Source organism: Heterocephalus glaber, unplaced genomic scaffold, assembly GCF_053883595.1.
Source record: "Heterocephalus glaber isolate CG9 unplaced genomic scaffold, H.glaber_assembly_v1.0 deba00001523, whole genome shotgun sequence".
In the NCBI taxonomy this organism is placed as follows: domain Eukaryota; kingdom Metazoa; phylum Chordata; class Mammalia; order Rodentia; family Bathyergidae; genus Heterocephalus; species Heterocephalus glaber.
The window spans coordinates 24,708,532-24,726,510 of record NW_028258327.1 but is presented as its reverse complement, the minus strand read 5'-3'; the positions used below and the strand labels follow the sequence as shown (position 1 = coordinate 24,726,510).

The following is a 17,979-nucleotide window of genomic DNA, read 5'->3' as shown; positions in this document are numbered from 1 at the left end:
AAAACATTCAGGGAAAATATTGCCCCGTATTTGACATGTACAGACTTTTTTTGTCATTATTTTCCAAAACAAGACAGCATCACAACTACAGTATTTATACAGCATTTACATTATATTAGGTGTTATAAGTAGTCTAGAGATGATCTGAAAGACATTAGAAAATGTGCATGGGCCATATGCAAATTAGCATGTAATTTTATACAAAGGACTGAGCTTTCATGGATTTCGGTATGGACGGGGTAACTGGAACGATCCTCCACAGATAGAGGGACAGCTATGTTATGTTATAGAAAGACTTCTCATTTTATCTCCCTGAATTTGTGGCTTCCCATAAGTCAGACATTGAAGTTATAAAAAGTTGGTTTTTACCCACTGGATCTGAAAGTTAACAATGATGATTGCAAAGTGAACGACGATCTGGGGCACTTAGAGAATATGGAAAAGGCTAATATTCTGCCTCAAAAATCCTGCTTTATTCTCCTTTCTAAAGCATGTGATTGAAATAACAGCATTAAGTGAGAACTGTTTCACAATTCTTATTCCCAACATGCAAATGAAGTAAATTCTTAGGAAATGAATTTTTAAGATTACAGAAATTCAGCTAGGAAGAGAGAAGAAAGGAGAAAGAAAAGAGGACAGAACAAATGCCAAAAGAACTGACAGAATGAAATAGGAAGAAAAGATCCAAAGGGGTAGGGGTGGTGGGAGGGGAAGGGGAAAGGAAAGAAGGGAAAGGAAAAATTATGAGAAAAGAAAAAAAATGGAAACAAAGTCTATGTAAATAGGGAAGGGTGGAGGGGGTGAAGGGAACACAGGTAATGGGGAAAAAATAAGAACCAAGATACATCATGTACAGGTACAAGCACCCAATGATACATGTAAACGTACTATATACCTAAAATGTACTAATAAAAGAATGTAAGGAAAAAAAAAAAGAACTGACACAGGGCAGGAAAAAACAGGAACTAACTTTTTAGTTTCATGAATAGCTTTATATTTCTCTTTAGGTTACCTTCTAATTTATGAAGGAACAATGATCATTTCTTCTTCTACAGGGAAACTGAGTACAGAGTAAGAAAAAACCCTTTATTTTCTGAATTTCACTATCACATGAATCCTTAACCAATCTAAAATACAAGGTTTTTAAAGTAATTTTACAAATGAGAAATGATGGTATTATGTGCTAAGAAACATATCTGAGTTTACCTAAGTTAAATTAAAAAAACCCACAAAAAACAAAAACCAGAAGACCAAAGCATTTTCTAGAATAAGTTCCTACTACTTTACAAAATTAAAGTGCCATGGGGACATAAAGTCTGGTATCATAAGATAAATGACTAGAATATAAATGAGTGTACTGTCCTTTGTTATTATGGATTAGTTCACAGAAGATTTGCAAGCTAGTTTTCATCGTCCTTCCCATCCCCCACACACAGCAAGGGGAAAAAAGACTTCAGTGTGATGTTGGAGCCTGGTCTCCCTTACCTCTCCTTTTGGTAAGAACTTCCAGAGGCAAGGGAAGTGGGCTTTTCCAAGAAGACAAAGTCAAGGGAGAATGGGTTAGGCTCTGAAGTGGTGGTAACACATTCCTTTTTAGTGCCCGGCCTTAGAAACATCAGGTGATTGTGAGGACTTCAGTGGAACTCCTAGAGGCAGTAGCACAGGTCTCAATTACTAGCCAAGCACAAAGGGAGGAAAATTGCCAATGAAACTGCCTATTTCTGAACTTGAGTAAAGAGCATCTTCCTAGGACTCCTGTTCCTGATTTTTTCTGGGCTAACAAACCTAGTCACTTTAGAAAAAAACAAAGATGTTGCAGTTTCAATATCTATCAAAAAATTTGTAATCAAGAAACAACGTTACATAAAAAAAAGAAGGTTCTTTGGACACATAACCTGAGAAAGCAGTATTCTAAACTTCAGCACACAAAATTAGTGTAATGTCTGATCTATAACATTAAGGTCACACTGTGTATTATTCAGCTTTCAGACATCCACATGTTAAAGGAGGAGAGGTTCATTTTGGCTCATGGTTTTTAAAGGAGTCAGACTACGGTTGGTTGGCTCCGAGGCAGAAATGGTATGGCAGAAAGGGATGGCACAGGAAAGGTGCTAACCCTAAGGCAGCTGGGAAGAAGACAGAAGGGAGAAAAGAAGAAGAGAGAAGGGAGGAGCTGGGGACAAGAACACAACCTTCTGGGTCATGCCCCCAGTGACCCACCTACCACTGAGCTTCATCTCCTAAGAGCACATTCAGCCACTAACCTCATCAATGGATAAATCCACTGATAAGTATAGGGCCCCCAGGATTCAGTCACTTTCCAAACATATGAGACTTCTGGGGGACATTTTGGATTTAAACCATAACAGGCCAAGGGGGAAGTACATATCTTGAAATAAAAAACCACTTTCACAAGGAGAAGTATGCATTAACACTATAAAAAGCAAATCCCACCTAGTTGGCTGCAGTTGTGGGAGAGAAGTGGTTGGGGATGCGTTACAGAACAAAAGGTATCCGTGCCTAGTGATTCATTGCTAAACTCCTTGACTGCAGTTTTTCCTCTCATCTAGACTGACAAATGTGTTTTGAGATTTGATAACCAGAAAAATCCTTGGGAGGTATTCTAAGAGTAATTTTTCTTAGAGGAGGCAAAGTAGTAAAGAGGCAGGGTAAATTGCTTTTAGTATGCCTTTGATATTATCTTTTTAATATGGTAACAACACACTGGTCTACAACACAATTTAAATGGAAATTTAGGATATAGTGTCAATTTTGCTTCCTTGTAAGATAGCAATGCATCCAGCATAAACAGACTTCAAGCTACTTCTTTTTGATGACTCAAGGTAGACATTATGAATTACCTGTTATATGACCTTGGGTAAATCTCTTGAAGCTCTTCCAAGCTTCAGTGCCCTCATCTTTACCACATGAATGATATAAATCTATCTCATAGATTAGAGATGGTAGGATAAGTGAGATCATGAGCATAGAGCCCCATGCATTATTTAGTTAACTCAAAATGGTAGGTATTACTTTTTCACTTATTTCCCTACCCTTAACTGTGATCTAAAAATCTGAACATATCCTATGAATGTAACTTCTGAAGAAATTACCACATAAGATGTAAAACCCTTGTTTAAAAAAAATTCTCTCATTTCTCCCAATATGGTAGATCTGATGTCAGAAGAATCCTTCTCAGTACAGACTAAAAGTGCTGACTACATACATTTTTAAAAGTATTTTAAACACACAGGTGATCTGTCAGGAGAATAAGTGAATTCTCTGAGGTAGTAAGGACTCCTGAAGCTTCTTGGTCAGCCAGGACCGAAGAAAGAGTTTCCCCTGAGGCTCTGATTACCCTCAAAGGTCCAGACCAGTGGTGATGGACCTACCATATGCAGAATGCATGCTGTAGTGGGCTGTTTGTTATCATTGCAAGCTCTTAAACGGTCTGCCATCACTGGTCTAGACAAAAGCTTGTGCTTTCACTTTCATCTTGAGACCAGAGGACCCCACAAAACAGGAGGCTATGTCAGACTCCTCTAAGGTTCTTCCCCCTTCCCTGATGCTACTCTGAAGTAAATAAACTGGAAAAACAAAACAACACAACACAATAGGCCTCCTAGAGGTAGATAGTAGGTGAAGCAATTTGCCTGTTTTGATCTTAGATTCTGGCATGGAGGGTAGGAAGACAGGTACCCCTGAGAATGCCTAATCACAGGTCCATACTTAGGCATGTTTGGGATCATAATTCACACTTGTGGGGCCTCACAAATAATCCTCTCTATAGGAACACACTTTCAAGCCAGGCCTCAAAGAACTTCCACAAATGTCCAGGGATAATGTGAGTTGTTATCATAAAATCATAAAATATGAAAGACTCAACAGAAACAACTTACAGAACCAGACACACAAAACTGGAGACATTTTCATTACAGAAGATTATGATAGGTATATTTAAAGAAATAAAAGAAATAAAAAAGTATGCCCAGAAAACAACAGAATTTAAAACTTTTAAACAGATGTGAAAAAGAACCCTATGGTATTTCTTGAAAGGAAAGAATTTAAAATTGATACAAGAAATTTAATAGATAAGACAAAGAGAAGGACTGGACACAGCTAAAGGAAGATGAATAAGGTCAAATAATAGATATACTAGGCATAAAAGGTACATTTTAAATAATTTACCACAGTTGCCCTCTTTCAGTGTAACAAAATGAAAAGATGCACTGAAAGAGGCAGGGAAGAAAAGACTACCTTCATCACCCTTACTTTAACTTCAAGCAGTTCAGTGCAGAAAAACATCTTTCACTTGGTGAGGGAGAATTAAGTGTAAGTCTTAAACTTGAAACCCCAGTACAAGGGGAGCTACAGTAACTCAGATCTGGGCAAAGTCTCATGATCCCTATCACCATGCTGATACCTATAGACTGAGCTGTTCCACTGAACTATTCAACTGTGTAGGGCTAGGTGGTTGACTGTCTTGCTGACTGTACCCACCACCCTTTCTCCAACTTGGAGGGGGGGGTCCAGAGCTGAAAGCAGGATTCAACCCACAGGGCATAAATACTAGCACGGCATTTTATCTCAGCCCATAGTCCCAGCCCTGCCACAGCAAGGTCAATTACCCAGTTGAAACTGAAGGACCTGTGTGGAGTTCAGAGCTCACAGACAGAGCTTGTAGACATGCTATAGGTTCAAGCAGAGACCTGTGTGCCTAGAGAACAGACCTGAGTATTGGTCACACCAGTTCCAGCATTGGAGTGGGCCTGAGGAACATCTGCCTTCTCCTAAGACTGTGCAGGACCCTGAGACTTAGGTGTGCCCCAGCCAAGAACCACTCATCCTCCAGCTTCAGGCAGAACAGCTATTGTTAGGCCAGTGCCCACAGATGAGCTCTAGAACTGTCCCAGCACCAGAGACCTGTACCACAATGAGACAGAGTAGTATTTTGGCCTGAAACACCACCAGCTGCAGTTTGGGCCATGTTGTACCCCTGAGATTGTGCTGGTCTTTGCAGCTGTGAGACCCAGGTACAACCATGCTTAGTTTGCATCAGCCCAAATGACAAGAGTCTGCTTTCAACAATGCTACCCCAACCTTGGGCAGTATAGTGTCATTCAAGACAACATTGCTGGGGTAGGATAGGGAGGTAAGTCCACGACTGGAACTTAGTGCTGAGTTGGTAAGACCTAACACTGGGAAGATAATAATGGGCACTATTCTTAGACCTGCCTATTGACAAAGCCTGGAACAGCTCCATCACCAGGGTATATGCAGCTCCAGTCTAGTGGACTTGTATTCCAGCTAGTGTCATGTGTGGCTGGCTGTGGTGGTCCTGGGACATGAATCTACCTCATTCAAAACAGAAGTTTTGACCATGGCCCTAAACCAGTGTTGTGTTGGTCGTGGCAGACTGGAGGCTCAGGGTGTAACACATTTTCATGGTTTTTGGGGCCACAGATATTATACAGGAGCCTGAGCATGGTTCAAAAACAGTGACTCTGCCCAGAGCCAGGTCAAATCCTGCAGTATCTGCCCATCAGCGGGCAACTGTGGATGAGTCATCTGGATCTACCCTAGCCCCAGGGAGAGGCTTATGGGATAGACTACTCTCTCTTTCCTGCCTGTTTCCAAACAATACATCAATGTAATATTTTGGACAAACCTTGGCTTGGATTGCCCTCTACTACTGAAACAGTAACAAAACACCAACAGACTCTGGCATTTGGGCGCCCTCTTGTGCTGAAACAGGGGAAGTGATGACAGACAGAAAATACACAGCCTGCTTAGAATTTCTAGAAAGAAGGGCACAAAGCAAGCCACACTTGGAATTCTTGACACTTGAATGCCCAGACAATGTTGCACACCAACAAGCCTAAAAAGTTTCCAGGAAACCAGAACGTCACCCAAAAAATGACGTACCAGAAAATGACCAGGTAATAATCAGTATGAGAGAACTCTTGAGAATTTAAAGCAGCTGTTTGCTATTTTATGGAAACTCAGTGTGCATGGTGGGGTGGGGGGTGAGGTTCAATAAGCAAACACAGAAACTTAACAAAAAGATGAAGGCAATTAAAATCAAGTAAAAATTTGTGAGCTGAATATTTTTAGCACATTTAAAATATACTCAGCATATTAAAAAATATAGAAGGTGGGGGCAGGGATTTAGCTCAGTGGTTCCGTCGCCTGCCTTGCAAGCCCAAGGTCCTGAGTTGATCCCCAGTATCAAAAAAAAAAAAAAAAAAGATAGAAGGTATCAACATCAGAATAGATCAAACAGAAGGAAGAATTAATAAACTCAAAGACAGGTTACTTGAAAATACACAGTAGAGGAGAGAAAATTAAAAAAGAATAGAAATGAAGAAAGCTTATCAAAACTTTGAGACCATATTAAAACAGCAAATATTCAGGCTACATATCAAGAGGATGTGAGAATACAAAGGAGTAGATAACTTATTCAAAGAAATAATACAGAAAACTTACCAAATCTGAAGAAGGTAACAATGTCCAGATACAGGAAGGTTAAAATTCACCAATCAAATTTAACTCAACCAAGACTTCCCTAGGACATCTTACATTCAAGCCTTTACAAATAAAAGACAAAAGGAACATTGCCACAGCTGTCAGAGAAAAGAAAGAGGTAACATAGGGATGCCCCAATCCTCCTGACAGCTGACTTCTCGGTAGAAACCCTACAGACCAAGAGAGAATGGGGAGATTTTCACAGTCCTGAAGGAAAAGATAAAAAGCTGTCAGACAAAAATACTGAACCCAGCAATGTTATCATTTAAAAATGCAGGAGGGATAAAAAGATTTTCACAAACAAAAGCTGAGAGAATCCAGTACGTTTTCATCAGTCCTGTTTTATAAGAAATACTAAAGGAAGTTCTTCAAACTGAATGAGACATTAAGGAATAAGAAGAAAGTATAACAAGGTATAAAACTTACTGGCAAAAGTAATTATACATAGAAATTCAGAATGCTCTAATAATGCAAATGTGGTACATATAACATTCATATCTTTTGTATGAAAATTAAAACAAATACACTACATCAAATAAACTACATCAATAAATTAAATGATAATTCAGAAAGATATAAAGTTCAAAATGTGAGAAGAATAGAATACAACTGGAGAATTTTCTTTTGTTCTGTTGTTCCTTTGTTTCTGGTTCTTATTCAGAATGAACATACTAAGTATCTATCATTTAAAAATGGGTTGCTATAATCAAAAGATATAAGCCTCCCAGTAGCCACAAAAATGCCCGACAAAAAGACAGACTCTTCCAACCTGTTACAGAAAAGCAAAAAAAGAAAATCACATATAAAGGTAATCCCATTAGGATTACAGTAGACCTCTCAACACAAACCTTAAAGACTAGGAGAGCTTGGAATGAAGCATTTCAAGCCCTAAAAGCAAACAATTTCTAAGCCAGACTAGTATATTCCATTAAACTATTATTCAGAATTGATGGAGAAATAAGGTCATTCCACAACAAAGAGATACATGAATACCAAAACCAGCACTATAAAAAATTTTCAAGAATATCCTAAACACAGACAATAAAGCCATCAAAGCCAAAAAACAAAAACAAAAAAACTGATGGAATGAATACATTAAACAAGGCAAACATTAAACCAAAAAAAAAAGTCATCAACAAAAAAATCACAATGACAAGGATAAATCACTACCTTTCACTAATAGCACTCAGTATTAATGGCCTCAACTCTCCAATAAAGAGACATAGATTGGCAGATTGGATCAAAAAATAGAATCCAACAGTCTGTTGTATTCAAGAAACTCATCTAATCCAAAAAAAATTCCCTGTACTGAAAATTAAAGATTCAAAAACAGTATTTCATGCATCAGAACCTCAAAAGCAAGCAAGGTTAGTGATCTCATTCTGAAAGTAAACTTCAAGCATAAACAGATCAGAAGAAACAAAGAAAGTCACTACCTATTAGTTAAGGAAACAATTCAACAAGAAAAGCTAACAATTGTAATTATATATGAATGAATATTGCTACAAGGAACTTCATAAAACAAACACGGCTGGACATAAAAGACCAAATAAATACCAAAACAATCATAGCTAGTGACCTCAATAACCCATTTAACTAAACAAAAAATCAACAAAGAAATATCAGAGTTGAACTACACCTTTGAACAAATGGACTTTACAAACAGAGTATTTTACTCTATTACTACAGAATATACACTCTTCTCAAAAGTAAAAGGAGCTTTCTCCAAAACATACCACACATGAGTCCGCAAAGCCTGGTTAAATACACAAGAGCTGGGCACAGTGGTGCATACCTGTAATCACAGTTCTTGGGAGGCTAGGGCAGGAGGATCTCTTCAAGGTCAGCCTGGGCTACATAATGAGTCAAGGCTAGTCTGAACTTGGAGACAAGCAAGACTGTCTCAAAAAAACTACACAAGAATCAAAAGCACTCCATGTGTGCTATCAGATCATTGTACTCTGAAACTAGAAATGAGAAAATTTATAAACACCTGAAAACTTAATAACACACTCCTGAACACTCAGAGGTCACAGAAGAAATCAAGCAAGAAATTAAACAATTCTTGGAATCAAATGACAGTGTCCGTACAACATAACAGAACCTCTGAGACACAATGAAAGCAGTCCAATGACGGTTTATTGCAGTCAATGCTCACATTAGAAAAAGTGAAAACAAACAAATAACCTAATGATGAACCTCAAGATACTAAAAACCAACAGTCCAAATTCAAACCTACTTTAAGGAGGGAAATCATAAAGATCAGAGCTGAAATTAACAAAATTGAGATAAAAAACCAACTATAAATATATGAGCTGCCAATATTGAAGCACTCAAATATATAAAGTGATTATTAATAGACTTGAGTGAATAGACAGACTCTAATACAATAATATTTAGGGACTTTTAACACCCTACTTGCACCAATAGACGATCCCTTGTTGCAATACTATCCTCAAATAGTTTTATATACCATCATCTGAATAGGTAATATCCAGTGATATCTGTTTCCAAAGCTATATCAATGGCACATGCTCAGGTTAGCAATATGTATGATAAACTCTGAATCAAAGTTGTGTGCATAATAGAAAAGGTTAACTAATATCTTTGTCAACTAATGATACTTGCCTCAGCATTGATAGTATCAGCGTGTACTGGCTCCCATTCTTGACTCTAATTATGTCTCTTGGCTTGCTGTCCCTAGGCATATAGTCACAAGAAAGTACTATAATAGTACTACTGTGTACTATTATAGAGTAAGTAGCAAGCTGAGCTTTGTGGCAGTCACAGTGGCTCAATGTACAACTGCTCCACCCATGTCAGCTCATGGGGGTTCAGATTTGTATACAGTTTGATGAATACTATCAGAGGCAAAGGAAATTCCCTCCCTACAAATACCAGTAGCAGTTTACTTACACTGGGGCTGGCTCTTCGGTGATTTCATCAAAGCCTTTGGTCACCCTTAGGAAAGATTTAATTTCCCATTCCCTAAGTCAGTCCAAGACTTAGGTGTGATCTGTACATGAGTTTTATAGCAGCACTTCAGAGATTCTTATGAATAATTTGGGCAACTATATTTAGTATCACCTCATTCGCTGGAGTCTCCATCCAGTAGGAGGCCAAGTTCTACCCAGAAGTAAATAAGATTCCTTTCCACAGGGCCTATTGATCACTACTTCTGTCACTGAATAAATATATCAGATTTCTTTTTCTGCCTCAGCTCATCATAGTCATAGAGACAAGAAGTACTTTTTTCATTGTAGCCTGGGCTTCTCTACAGATTCTTCTTCATGGAAAGGATCTATACATTATGAAGCTACCTGTACCTCATTGCAACAAAATTCTTATAACTTTTCTTTCATTCTTGTTTTCCTACTCATTTATTTCATTTGCCTTTTTGCCTACACTAATTGGGCAAGCCTGGATGCAGGTCATAAAAGGCTTGCGTTTTGCCTGCCTTCAGAGGTAGTTCAGAACAGCCAGATTTCTCTTGGCTTTCCAGAAGTCCATTCATCCAAAATGCTCTCCTGCCTTAGAACCTACAGAGTATTTCCTCTTTCCCAAAAGGGGCTCTCTGTCATGCTGTGATGTGAGACCCTGGTTCCAAAAATGCTGCACGCCCAGGTCCAGACAGGGATCCTAATGAGCACTATTTACCATCTTAAAAACTTAAACTAGTCTCTGTCCATTCAAATGGTCACTCACAGGGATATTATGCAGCCTCTAAATACTATGTTTGCAAATTATTTTAATGGTTAATGAAATTGATCACAAAATAGTGAAGAAAGAGAACAAAATAAATACTATAAATAAATGAATATCACATAGAGATTCCAAATCATGTTTCAGAATGATAGGAAGCATAATGGTTAAAAGCACAGACACCAGAGCTAGATCTTGGTTTGCATCACAGTTCTACCACTTGCTAGCTTTATGAGCAGGGACAAGTTTTTAAATATTTCTGCAACTCACTTTGTATATACAAATGTGGATAATAATGTCATTCATCTTAGGGACTCTGAATGACATGGGAAACTGCTCATGATGTAAACAAAGAAAGTAGGCTTCAACATTATATTTATCATTCCACTTTTATAAAAACAACTGCCTTGTTTTCTTTATTGCAAACTCCCACCTCTTTATGCATGCATAAAGAAAACACAGGAAGGAAACACTAAAATGCTAACTATAAAGAATATGACTAGGGCAAAGTAAGTCTTTTTAAGACTATTTATTTTTTAAAATTTCCAATAATCATTACATATTGCTTTTACAACTGGCAAGAAATACTATTTTAGGGCTGGGGATTTAGCTCAGTGGTGCTGCTGTTTGCCTTGCAAGTGCAAGGTCCTGAGTTCAATCCCCGGTATGAGAGAGAGAGAAGCGGGGAGGAGATACTATTTTAAAAAGAGCCCCTTTTAGTTGAATCAGAGTGCTACCATGCTAATTCCTACAGAGAGGTCCAGCTGAAACATTAATTTCAGGTTAGCAGATAAGAGAATGATTACTAAAAGACAAAATATCAGAAATATCAAAATAACAGTTAAAAAATATCAGAAAGGGAAATTTGGTAGGTTCCCATGTCACGGAGGAGAAAAGTAATTTCAACATTCTAAGTAGAGAAATAGGTCAGCTAGTGAAGAAACATGATAAAACTTATCACAGGTTTGGGAATTAGGAAAATGTTTAATTTGCTCAAATTTTGCTTTTGGTTTAGATATTCTATATATGCATATATGTACATATATATCTATATTATATATACGCACATAGAGACAAAAAGCTGAATGATGAAGGCAAGTGACATATATATGTCTAAAAGCTATATCTATTTTAAAAATACAATCTATGGCTTGAAGAAAGAATAAAGAAATAAAGCCACCTTCCTTTTAATTTGGATATATTTTTCTCTTTATGAATCAAAGTACTATAACAAAAATGTCCCTGGAGTATTATAACATTTTCTGCCTGCCTAGAACCTTTTCAACATCCTTTAAATGTCTGAGGAATTTACTTCCTTAGTGATCCTATTTTCCAAAGTCAGCAATCAGAAAACTTGTTTCCCCAACCTTCTATGAAGGACAATGTGTCATGTGACCACTGTCCACCCAACCTGAGACTTAGCTTCAGCAGTAATTTGATAAGGAAATAGAAAATTCGTTCTCTCCTATGGTGACCATGGAGGGAAAGTGCCTTTGCAAAGTCAGCATGGTAGAGTCACCTGTGTAAATGGTATGATAATATTTTTCCAAAAACCACCCCAATGATATTTTGGACTCTATTCCTGACTGCATTTTTAACTACCCAGTATCTTTCAGTAAACACTGCCTCTGTTCAAACTTGCTAGACTAGATTCTGTTGTCTTGAAAAACCCTGCCCAGTATAAGGAAAGACAATAGATTCTAAATAGATATTTAGAACCTAAATATGAAGACTGATACCCACATTAGTAAGCAAACAACCAGTATTTCATTGATTGGTCCTTTACTTTGTTTCTACAAAGTAGAGACTAAATTCTCGTAAACAAGTGGGGAAATATTCCTAAGGCTACACAAATGGTTATGTATACAATATAAATGGTATTTGAATCTATATATTTCTGGATTCAGAGTCGAAAACCTTTTAATTGACATAAATCTAACCCTTTCCTCAGTAGAAGGTGTTCCAGAATTGCAGAAAGAAATGTACAGAGACACAGAAGTTGGGTAAAAAAACAAAGCCTTTAATCGCTGGCGAGGGGGACCACCAGAAGCTCGTCTGATCAATGTCCATGCCATCCTTTGTTTTAACATTTCCTTTTATATCTTCTTTTAGCCATTACCTCATTTCTGGTGGTCTTAGAAAAATTTCTATTTCTCTTTTACATCTAGTTCCTGTTAATGGTTATAGTCACAGACGTGTAACAAACAGATGGCGCCTAAAACACATACATTGTAAACTACCCAAACATTTCTATTTTGCTTTTCTCCAGGTTAAATGTTATCTACAGTTAGGTTACAGGTCAAAGGTTCAGTTAGCCATCACCTTAAACAATACGAGTTACAGGAAAGGTAAATCTTAAAGGAACGGATTACTTATTCTACTTCAGCTACCTTAATAACTAACCTATAGCTTAAATTTTCTCTATCAAAGGTATAAAACAATGGTCTAATAATGACCCTTTAAAAATACATCCTGAAGGAAACACAGATTGCTTTACTTAAGCCTGTCCTCAGACTTCTCAGTTTATCTCAATGTGAATTCTACACTTGAATATAAATTGGGGTGGAATTCTGGTAAAAAGTGATTAAGAATATCATATAATTGGAATCATAAAATAGTCTTTTCAAAGCTTTTTATTTCACTTAGTAATATGCATTTTAGCTTCCTCTGTCTTTTAGTGTGAAAGCTCTTTTTTTTGAGCACTGAATCATCTGGGTGAACCATAATTTTTTGATTCATTCACCTACTGACAGGGCATTTTGGTTGCTTCCAAGCTCTGGCAATTATGAATAAAGTTACTATAAACAACCTTGTGCAGTTCATAAGTTTCAAATTCCTTTGTGTAAACACAAACAAAAGGAGCTCAATTGCTGGATTGTATGGTACTACAGTAATACATTAAGCTTTCTAATAAACTGCCAAATTGTCTTCTAAAGTGGTTCTATCACCTTATATTCCCACCAGCAACAAACGAGCACTCCTGTTGTTCCCATCTTTACCAGTATCTGGTATTTTTAATGCTCTGGATTATGGTCATTCTCATAAGTATGTATCATGTTTTATTTTGGTGCTGACATGTGATGTGGAGCATCTCTACATGTTTATTTGCAAACTGTATATTTCTTTGCTGAGATGTCTGGTAAGGTCTCTGGCCCTTTTTAAATTGGGTTGTTTTCTTATTGTCAGGTTTTTAAAGTTCTTTGTATATTTTAGATAATAGTCCTTTATCAGATATGTGTTTTGCAAATATTTTCTCCCAGTATGTGGCTTTTCATTCTCTACAATATATTTTACACAGAAGAAAATTTTAATTTTAATGAAGTCCAGTCTATCAATTCTTTCTTTCACAGGTCATCCCATTGTATCTAAAAGTCACTGTCAAACCCTAGGTCACCTAGACTTTCTCCTATGTTATCATCTAGAAGCTTAATAAGAGTCAATGTCAGAACACAACATGTCAAATCACTCTGCTGCAGACAGGCAGGTCTGCCCATGCCCTACCAAGGTCCTGAGTCCACAGAACATGCTGAATCACCGCACTGCAGACAGGCAGGTCTGTGCATGCCCTACCGAGGTCCTGAGTCCCACGGAAGACACCGAATCACCCCCCTGCAGAAAGGCAGCCACCTGGTTCCACACTACAAAGACACAGCGGACACCAGACCACCAGACCAAGGTACTGAGTCCCGGTGCTCCTGGCCCAGAGGTAGGGGCTTCTGAGCTGCCGTCCCACTGCTCCTGGTCCAGAGGAAGGGGCCTCCCGGCCACCATCCCTCCGGTTGCTCCCAGACCACAGGAAAGGGCTTTTGGGTCACCAGCCCTACTGCTGCTCCCGGCCCCTGTCCCACCTCTAGCAGCTCAGAGGAGATAATCCGTGCAGGCACTAACAGCCCCCCGGCCCAGTCGAAATGAGAAAACATGTAAATGAGTCTCAAAACCAGACTTCTAGATCACCTACAGAAACCCCAAAGGGAAATGAGATGGAACACTATGATACTCAACCACCTGGACCCACTGAACTGGCAACAAAAGGGGATCTGGAAAAAATGAAATCAGAAATAATTTCTCAGATAACAGGAGAAATTGTGCCCCTAGTGCAAGACATGATTAATAAATCTAGAGAGGAGCTCAGGAACATGATGGAATCCCAACATAGGAAACAAATGGAATCCATAAAACAGATGCAAATAGATTTCCAGGACATGAAAAACTCCATTGAAAGTCTACACAGCAGAATGAGCCAATGCCAGGACAGAATTTCAGATATAGAAGATAAGATTGCAATTAATGACCAGGAAAAGAAAAATTGCTTCAAAATTATAAGGGAACATGAGAAATCAATCCAGCAACTGATAGATGATGCAAAGAAGAATAACATAAGACTGATTGGGCTCAATGAAGAAACAGGAGAGAGTGCAGATGACATAAAAAATCTCTTCACAGAAATAATGGCAGAAAACGTCCCAAGCAGGGGAAAAGAGCTTGACATACAGATAAGTGAGGCATATAGGACTCCAAATGGCCTTGATCAAAAGAAATCTACACATAGGCATATAATTGTTAAGATTCCAGAAACACAACAGAAGAACAAAGTTCTACAAGCAATTAGAGAAAAGAAACAAATCACATACAAAGGAAAGCCCATCAGAATCACAGCAGACTTCTCAACACAAACCATCAAGGCAAGAAGAGCTTGGAGTGACATATTCCAAGCCCTTAAAGAAAACAGCCTCCAACCCACATTGATGTACCCTGCAAAACTATCTTTCAAAATGGATGGAGAAATTAGATACTTTCATGACAAAGAGCACCTTAGGAACTTCGTGAATACCAAACCAGCACTTCAAAGAATTTTACACAATATCCTAGGAACAGACATTGAGGATCACAACCCCAGGAAGCAAAGCAGAATGAACCCATCTGGCATGACAAGAAATTCAATGTAAAGGGGGAGAACCCAACAAAAAGAAAAAGTCATGGCAATGACAAGTCAATATGTTTCAGTTATAACCATCAATGTTAATGGTCTCAATTCACCAATCAAAAGAAATAGACTGGCAGAATGGGTCAAGAAGCAAAATCCAACAATATACTGCATACAAGAAACACACTTCATTCAAAAGGAAACTCATAGACTGCAAGTTAAAGGGTGGAAAACAATACTCCATGCGACAGGAACCCGAAAAAAGCAGGAGTAGCAATCCTCTTTGCAGATCAAGTAGATTTCAAACCAACACTGATCAAGAGAGATGAAGAAGGACACTACATCCTTGTAAACGGAAGAATGCAAGAGGGAGAGATGACAATCATAAATATCTATGCAACAAACACTAGTGCGCCCAACTATATAAAACAAATACTAATGGACATGAAAAGTCATATATGAACTAATACAATTGTAGTGGGGGACCTCAACACCCCACTATCACAAATAGATAGATCAACTAGACTAAAAAGAAGTAATGAAATACTGGAACTCAATCGAATTCTTGAACAAATGAACTTAACAGATGTTTACAGAGTCTTCCACCCTACAAAATCAGAATACACATTCTTCTCAGCTGCACATGGGTCATTCTCCAAAATACAGCACATACTCACACATAGAACATGTTTAAGGAAGTGCAAAGGAATTGAAGTCAACCCCTGTATATTATCAGACCATAGTGCGATGAAATTGGAGATCCATAGCAAAAGAAACTCAAAAAATTTCATAAACATATGGAAATTGAACAACACACTTCTGAATAACCAATGGGTCACAGAGGAAATTGAAGAAGAAATCAGACAGTTCCTTCAATTAAATGACAACGACAATACAACATTTCGGAATCTATGAGACACAATGAAAGCAGTCTTATGAGGGAAATTGATAGCAGTGAACACTCATATTAGAAAAACAGAATGAGCCCAATTAAATAACCTGATGCTGAACCTCAAGCTTCGAGAAAAAGAACAGGACAACCTCAAAGCTCATACAAGGGAGGAAATTATAGAGATTAGAGCAGAAATCAAAGCAATGGAGACTAAGAGAAAGATACAAAAAATCAATGAAGCCAAGAGTTGGTTCTTTGATAGAATCAACAAAATTGACAAACCTTTAGCCAACCTTATCAGAAAAAGGAAAGAAAAGGCCCAAATCCATGCAATTAGGAATGAAAAGGGTGAAATTACAACAGACCCAACAGAAATCCAGAGGATCATCAATACCTACTTCCAGAACCTACATCCCAATAAGATGGACAACACAGAAGAAATGGACAGATTCCTAGATACATATGAATTACCAAAGTTGAACGAAGAAGACCTAAAAATTCTAAACAACCCAATATCAACCAATGGAATTGAAAAAGTAATTAAAAACTTAACAACTAAGAAAAGCCCAGGCCCTGACGGCTTCACTGCTGAATTCTACAAGACATTTAGAGAGGAACTGCTGCCACTACTGTTTAAACTCTTCAATGAAATTGAAAGGGAAGCAATACTCCCAAATTCATTCCTGGAAGCAAGCATCACCTTCATCCCCAAAGCAGAGAAAGACCCAACTGAAAAAGAGAACTATAGGCCAATCTCACTAATGAACATAGATGCAAAAATCCTTAATAAGATAATGGCAAACAGAATGCAGAAGATCATCAAGAAGATCATACACCCTGATCAAGTGGGATTCATCCCAGGAATACAGGGATGCTTCAATATACGAAAATCAATCAATGTAATACACTATATCAATAGAGCCAAGGACAAAAACCATATAACTATCTCCATAGATGCAGAAAAAGCATGTGACAAAATCCAACATGCATTTATGATAAAAACCCTACAAAAATTGGAATAGATGGTCTCTACCTCAAACTGATGGAAGCCATCTATGAAAAACCAACAGCCAATATCATGCTAAATGGTCAAAAACTGAAATCCTTCACACTAAAATCAGGAACAAGACAAGAATGTCCACTATCACCACTCTTGTTCAATATAGTTCTGGAAACACTAGCCATGGCAATTAGACAAGAGAAAGAAATAAAAGGAATAAAGATAGGAAATGAAGAAGTCAAATTGTCATTATTTGCAGATGACATGATACTATATAGAAGACCCCAAGAACTCCACCAAAAGTCTTCTAGACTTAATAACCAAATTCAGTCAAGTAGCTGGTTACAAGGTCAACACACAAAAATCAATAGCTTTCCTCTACACCAATGACAGACTCACTGAGAGAGAAATAGGGCAAATAATTCCTTTCACAATAGCATCCAAAAAACTGAAATACCTGGGAATCATCCTAATGAAAGAAATCAAAGACCCCTTCTCTGAAAACCATGGCACTTTAAAAAGAGAGATTGAAGATGATATCAGAAAATGGACAGACATCCCCGGCTCCTGGGTAGGAAGGATTAATATAGTGAAAATGGCCATACTTCCAATACTGCTATATATATTTAATGCAATTCCAATTGAGATCCCAGCAGCATACTTCATAGACCTTGAGAAAACAATCCAAAAATTCATTTGGAACAAGAAGAGACCCAGAATAGCAAAAGCAATTCTAGGTAACAGAGACATGGCTGGGGGTATCACAATCCCCAATCTGCAACTATACTACAAAGCTACTGTGATAAAAACAGCATGGTACTGGCAAAGAAACAGACCTGAGGACCAGTGGAACAGATTAGAAGATGCAGAAACAATGCCAGACACACTCAGCCATCTCATCTTCAATAAAGGAGCCAAACGCCCTCACTGGAGGAA

The 17,979-nt window shown here is 37.9% G+C and overlaps 1 protein-coding gene across 1 annotated transcript in view; it reads right to left on the bottom strand.

The window, feature by feature from the left end:
• Window positions 1-1,170: 1,170 nt before the first annotated feature.
• Ube3d (ubiquitin protein ligase E3D) overlaps window positions 1,171-17,979 on the bottom strand; it is a 136,719-nt gene continuing 119,910 nt past the window's right edge. The window contains 1 exon segment of the mRNA XM_087188114.1: window positions 1,171-1,646. The gene's annotated coding sequence lies outside the window, so the exon portion shown is untranslated.